This window comes from Vicia villosa, unplaced genomic scaffold, assembly GCF_029867415.1.
Source record: "Vicia villosa cultivar HV-30 ecotype Madison, WI unplaced genomic scaffold, Vvil1.0 ctg.000441F_1_1, whole genome shotgun sequence".
Taxonomy (NCBI): Eukaryota; Viridiplantae; Streptophyta; class Magnoliopsida; order Fabales; family Fabaceae; genus Vicia; species Vicia villosa.
Genome location: NW_026705209.1, coordinates 443,222 through 449,999, shown reverse-complemented (window position 1 = coordinate 449,999; position 6,778 = coordinate 443,222). Strand labels below are relative to the sequence as shown.

Genomic DNA, 6,778 nt, shown 5'->3' with positions numbered 1-6,778 from the left:
TTCTTTTTGAGAAGTGTTAAAGTCGACATTTATGTCTTCCATAAATTATAAACAATTTAATAGATAATGAAATTGTGAAACAAAATTTATAAACAATTTACCTCGGAAAAATGCTAAGAGTGTGTTTGGATGGAGCATTTTAACGAGGGAAAGTAATGTTTTGAGGGAATTTAAAATGATTTGACCAAAATCCATTGTTTGGATACAAAAATGAAGAATTGTTAAAATGATGGAAATTTATGGAGTATTTCATCCAAGTTAAATTTAATCATTTTGAAATGACACCAAAAACCAAAGAATTTGAAATTCCTCTCATGTTCCATAGAATGTATTAGTTATTATTATTTCTTCAAATTTTACAAATTGGTCCTCATATTTTCCAAAATTATAAAATTGACCCCAAAATTTTTTTAAAAATTGCAAATTGGCCCTTAATAATTTTTAAAATTTACAATTTGGTCCTTCAAATTTTTAAAAATTGCAATTTGGTCCCTACTTTTCAATTTTTTAATTTGGTCCAAAAAATTTATATTCTATAAAAAAATACCCAAAAAATTTAACAATGAATTACCTTAATACTTCATCCAAACAAAATAATTTAAAATGAATGGATTTCAATTGAATCATTTGAATTGCTTTGAATTTTAAATTTCCTTAAAGTTTCTAATTACCTCATCCAAACGCACTCTAAGGGTCTAATTAGTTGACACATACTGTTGGATGGGGAATAAGAAACACAGGAAAAGGTTAATTTGGTTACACACTACTAGAAATACACGTATTACCTGCGGAATTTCCTGCGGAAATTTTTCCGCAGGTATACCTGCGGATTTTCCTGCCACTTTATTAAATAAAATAAATTCTGCTGCGGATAAGAAATTTGCAGAAAATTCCGCAGGAATACCTGCGGATTTTGCTGCGGAATATATATTTCGTCCAAAAAATCTGTCAACAAGACAAAATCCGCAGGTAATTTCGCAGGAAATGTTTCTGCGGATTTTGCTGCGGAAAGCGAATTTTATAAAATTAAACAACAATACATATTCCGCAGGTAATTCCGCAGGAACATTTCCTGCGGATTTTGCTGCAAATTAGACATATTTATATTTTTTCTATAAAATTTTAATTTTTGTTTAAATTTAATAAAAAAAATTGATCATTATTTTATCTACGTTATTAATTATTTTTATAATGTATTTTAATTAAAAATTTTATTTTAATCTTAGTTTTCAATAAAATAAAATGTATGCAAATTTTGATATATATTTATTCAATTATTCAACTTATATTTTTATGATATATTTTAATTAATTTTTAATTTTAATCTTAGTTTTCAATAAAATAAATTGTATGCAAATTTTGATATATATATTTATTTAATTATTCAACTTATATTTTAATAGTAGCTATAAAAGTTTTAAAGAATATAATTATAAAATTATAAGAAAAATCTGATAAAGATTAAAATTATAAAATAGGTGAAATATGTTTGGCAAGGAATCGAACCACAGTTTTGATCCCAAAAACTCTACGTCTTTACCAATAGGACACTAAATTTAACTTTAATATATTTGAAACAAACATGATCTATATATTAGTAATGTTATATTTTAAACTAATTGTTAAACCACTAAGACACTTAGCCAATAGTATCAATTCCTTGCAACGTCTAGTATCAGCTCCTTCAAACAAAATTGGAAAACCTAAAAAGCAACCTCGCCGCAACCCTTGCCGTAACCCGATTTCTGTTGCTGCAACCCTAGCCGTAACCCGATTTCTGTTGCCGGAACCTCGCCGGAGCACGATTAATTATATTTTCCTGCGGAACTACAAGTAAGAACTAGTTGTGTATATTTATATGTCTTTTTATTGTTTTTCCTAAAGTCTATATAAAAAAGTTAATAAAATTTTAAAGATTAATTATATTAATTAATTTTTTTAATGTAAATTGTGTTAATTTTAAATTTTAACTTTGAATGAATCTATTCCTATGTTGCAGTCTCAAATAAAATATCCTTCATGTTCATAAAAGAAAAAAAACCACAACTCGTAAAAGCAAAATGCAATGGAGTAAACCCTAATCGTGAATCATCTCAATCGACTGTTTCATAAACCCTCTCCGTCAACCATTGTGTCACCTCCGTATGGAGCATCTCAATTCTAGGTCGTAGTCTTCGTTTTCCCTCTCGCAAATTCCTCAAATTTCTCCATTTTTTGTCTTTGATTTCTACAATTTCAGTTCACGTCGCTTTTAATTTTCATTCTCACTCGAATTCCTAAAATATGTTTGCTTTCAATCATCGCATTTGCAGGATCTCAGCAAACCCTATCTTTTATGCGGCTAAATCTACCATTTCGGTTCACTTCGCTTGGTGCGGAAGCACGACTCAAGGATAAGAAATCAAGAGATTTTACTAGAGAAGATTTGAAGGAAGCTCAAGGTTCAAATGTTGGTATTATTGTTGATTGATGCTCTATTCTTGCTACCAATTGCTTTCAATGTAAATAGTTTTTCATCTTGCACACAAGGTGTTTGATGAAAAGTAAGTTCTTTCAAAGTAAGTAGTGTCAAGTCTCTCAAACTATCTAATAATACTCTTGAGGTATGTTTGACTATTTGCTCATCAACTTAAATTTTTTATGAATATTGTATGTGATAATACCTAATGAGATTTATGTGTTTCGTATTATCCTTGCAGATTTTCTCTTTCCTCTGTATCACAACACTGAATGCAGTTTTGTTTCCATTACTAGTGTCTCTACCATACAAAGGATACTCTCAATCTCCTTCCTACATTTCACACTTTGACACATCTTCTTGTGTTGTATGGTCCCGAGTATAATAATGAAGTATTAATGAGCATTCTCCGAAAGACTCCTAAACTAGAAGTTCTTGAGATACCTGGGGTGGTACACTTTATATTCAGCATCAGTGCTTATATTTATTGTGTATCAAAGCTATCACATTTATTTTATATTCAGCAAATGCAATATTAAGTGTAAAACCGTAAAACTATTTTTAGGCCTTGTGTTGTTCCCTTTTCGGCTGATCAAGTTGACATGACGAAAGATGGTGTCGCGTCTAGGAAATGGAATCTGTTCAACTGGTACTTTATCATCATGGGTTTTGCTTCTCTAAGTGCTTTGACCATTGTGGTTTATATTCAAGATAATATGGGTTGGAGTTTGGGACTTGGCATTCCAACTATTGCGGTGCTGATATCGATAATTTTGTTTGTGTTGGGCTCTCCGTTTTATAAGAATGTGAAACCAGAAGGAAGTCCTTTAGTCCGTCTAGCGCAAGTGGATGCTCCTCAGCTTTTATATCAAAATAGAGAACTTGATGCTGCTATTATATCAAAATAGAGAACTTGATGCTGCTATTTCTTTAGAAGGAGATCTTTTACACTCAAATCAATATAAGTAAGTCCTGATACATTGGATAACTAATATATCTGAACAATATATAGATCAGATATTTTATCTATTCAATGAATCTAACAAATAAATTTTTTCTTATAAATAGAACTAGCGGGGAGGATTACCTAATGACTCTATGATATATCTACAGGTGGTTGGACAAGGCTACAATTGTCACAGAAGTTGATGCAAAAGATTCAAATGCACCACCAAACCTTTGGAATCTAGTTACTGTCCATAGAGTTGAGGAACTAAAATCCATCGTTAGAATGCTTCCTATTTGGGCTTCAGGAATCAACCGTAAACTATATTAGTAGTCTACTTGAAATTTATAGTTGTCACTGAGTCGTAGCTTCTTTCTCTCACTCATTCTCACTTCCTATGTAGTACTAGTACCAACACTTTAGATTAAAGGTGTGTCCAAGTTAATTGTTTAGTTCATATATGATATAGGTGGATTACCTACTCGCTGGGAAGAGACGCTTGAAGGTATTTGCAAAATGAGGTGTTATGCAGATGCACCAGTAGACACTATGGGATGCGAGAAAGCTGGTTCTACACTACCACCTAAGGTGCTGCTCTATATTATACTGCTGTCAATTTGATAAGAGTGGAAAATCTAAACATTTATTTGTTGATTTCTGTCTTGATACTTTTAAAAAAAGTGACACAAATTAACTAAGTGAGAAAGTATCATAATAAAATGAATAGTTTATATATTTCTTGATATATGGATGATTGAATTAAAAAATAAGTTTATTGCAAGTTGATTGCTAATTTAACTTGCATCATTATGTCATTTTACTTTTGATGCATGTGATTCATACTCAATGTATATCTTGTTTCAACGTATGAATGGTTCAAAAGTTATTTTAATTATATTTTAAATTATAATTATATTTATGTACACAACCCACTGTTAGTCTAATTTATGTTTTTTCTTTTTTATTTGTAAACATTTATTTTTAAGCCTGAATATTGGACAAAATGTAAACTTTTACTTGTAGGTTATATAATTTGAAATATTAATAGTTTTCTAGCTATTTTTCATTGAGTAAATAAATGTCAGAGGAACCATATTATCATTTTTCATGTTTCTTTGATGTTATTGCGACATTATTTAGATTAAAAGTATTTAGTGATGGTACTTTTATTCTTATTTTAATGGTAAGCTTGTTCAAATAGAATAGGGAAATTGTAAACTATTAACAGTTAAGAGTACTTTCATTAGCAGGGAGGAAGATGATGAGTCTCAGGATATTATACTATACTGTGACATGGTGACTGATGAGTTACAACAATCATGAAAATCTCGGGATGGTTTCTGACAGTAGTTTCAGTGCCTCTTCACACACCGACACAGAGGTTTGTTAACTTGGATTTAATTTTTTTTTATTAATTTAATTAATGGTATTGGATGTTAATTAATTGATTAATGAGATTAGTTTAATTACGGTGCATAGGTTAATTACTGAACAATATAGCGGAAATATTGAGTTACAACAACCGAGTCCCGTATCAGTTCTTGACTTGTAGTTTTACAAAGACGACTCGTCGTGTTCACCATCTCCAATAATGAAAAGATGCATTGAATATAAAGGTCAATATTTTTGTTTTATTCTTACATGCACAAGTCGTAATCATTGCTTCCTCGACGTTAAGGTCATTGCTTTATTTACTAGTGAGAGAGTTAATATTAAGTTTTAGGACCAGATTTGCTCATCCTGTTTTATCTTTTGTCATTTAGTGAGAGCCCTTGTTTCAGTTGTTCACATGTAAACTTGCGTTCGACGTTGACGAAATTATTCTCATGGGTAACACTCCTGTCAATGGCCTCCTGCAGCATTGGGAAGATTATACGATGCGGAAGGTAAAGAACAAAATTAAATACTCTCTGAATCAATTTTTGCTATTTCTTATTTACAATCATTGACTCATAAATTTGTTAGATAGTATGAAATTGTTTTCCGAGCTTTCTCATAATCGAATTTGTAGTATCATCAAGGTGGGTGAAACCGAACCGATGATGGATTTGATTTGTTGCATATGCTGCTAATCTTTTATCAACAGAACCTCCAAACACTATATTGCTCCTTGTTGTTTGGTGTTTTTCTCTGTTCCTTGGTTGATTGTTGAGTATCCTTCTTTGAGGGATAACTCTAGTTTTCATAACTCGAGGGTAGTTAAGGATTGGCTGTTGATTGCATTTTCGTGGTCTATGATTAAGGGTTAGAATTGCATAGAGTAAATCAACTTTTTAGAAAGTTCTTAGCTGAATGTGATAGTCTCAAAGTTGGAAGCATGTGCACACAATGTTTTGTAGATTGTCATTGGAAATACAATCTTCTGTGCATTATTTTCAGTTATTGGTTATAGTGTGTTATTTTCATTATGTATCGCTACAAATTTGTAACTTCTTATAATTTTATATTGGGGCTTGTCTGCAGCTTCCACAAGACATTCAGTGGCACTTCATTGGCCATTTGCAAAGCAATAAAGTCAAAACACTCTTGAGTATGCTTTTTTTACTTATTTTTTCAATTATTCATGATTTTGTTTCAAAATGTGTTTCTTTTTTCATTAGATTAATGTACAATGAATGCTTTTTTTTGTTGTTTCACTAGTTTATGCAGTAATAGATAAATTGTTAATGACCTGCATGCTCTGAAAAGTCCAACACCACGTGGTACACCCCTCCCTGTAATACTGCTAGGGGAGCAAATATTAATATGGATAATATATTTTTTTATTTTAAAAATATATTACCTGCGGAATTACCTGCGCATTTTTCCTGCGGAATTACCTGCGCATTTTTCCTGCGGATTTAGCTGCGGAATTACCTGCGGAACTTCCTGCCGAAAATATTTCCCACGAAGATTTTAGCTGGGGACATAAAACCGCAGGAAAATCCGCAGGTAAAGTGTTTCCTGCGGAAATTTAGCTAAATTCCGCAGGTAAATCCGCGGGAAATTTGAGTATTTCTAGTAGTGACACTACTAGAGACATATATTCAATCATTGTTGATGACATTTGGTTTAGAATCCTATGCAAATTTTTGGTTGTTTTATGTGTATACCCTTGAATGAATGAGGAAAATATATGAAGGTAAGAGTAAAATAAATTTTAAAAAATCATCAAAAGAATAAAACTATTATATATATATATATATATATATATATATATATATATATATATATATATATATATACATATATATATATATATATATATATATATATATATATATATATATATATATATATATATATATATATATATATATATATATATATATATATATATATATATATATATATATATATATATATATATATATGAGAAATTACAAGGCGAGTCT

At 30.4% G+C, this 6,778-nt stretch overlaps 1 long non-coding RNA gene across 2 annotated transcripts; it reads left to right on the top strand.

Annotated features, from left to right (window-relative positions):
• The first annotated feature begins 2,027 nt into the window (after positions 1-2,027).
• Positions 2,028-6,147, top strand: LOC131628280 (uncharacterized). Of its 2 annotated transcripts, XR_009291724.1 has the most exons (5): positions 2,028-2,164; positions 2,313-3,423; positions 3,572-3,992; positions 4,655-4,785; positions 4,884-6,147. It is a non-coding gene; the product is annotated as an uncharacterized LOC131628280 (long non-coding RNA). The 2 variants fall into 2 exon arrangements; XR_009291723.1 differs by having other exon boundaries at positions 2,032-3,423.
• Positions 6,148-6,778: the final 631 nt, after the last annotated feature.